Source organism: Trachymyrmex cornetzi, unplaced genomic scaffold (assembly GCF_001594075.2).
Source record: "Trachymyrmex cornetzi isolate Tcor2-1 unplaced genomic scaffold, Tcor1.1 scaffold1266, whole genome shotgun sequence".
Taxonomy (NCBI): Eukaryota; Metazoa; Arthropoda; class Insecta; order Hymenoptera; family Formicidae; genus Trachymyrmex; species Trachymyrmex cornetzi.
The window spans coordinates 5,216-5,430 of NW_017295835.1; positions in this window are offsets into that span (position 1 = coordinate 5,216).

Consider the following 215-nt stretch of genomic DNA (forward strand, 5'->3'; position numbering starts at 1 on the left):
TATTTCATTTTGTGTAAAAATTAATTTAGGAATTTGATGTATTAAACGTTATATATATCAAAATATAAAAACTAAAAGAAGTATTAAAGATGACTAAAAGATATCCAAAAAAGTCATCTTTTAGTTATCATATGGATAAGACCATGATAAAAAGACAAGGGTATGCTCATGCGCATGACCAATCAGATTTTTGTCCTTGCTTACGTCACAACGAG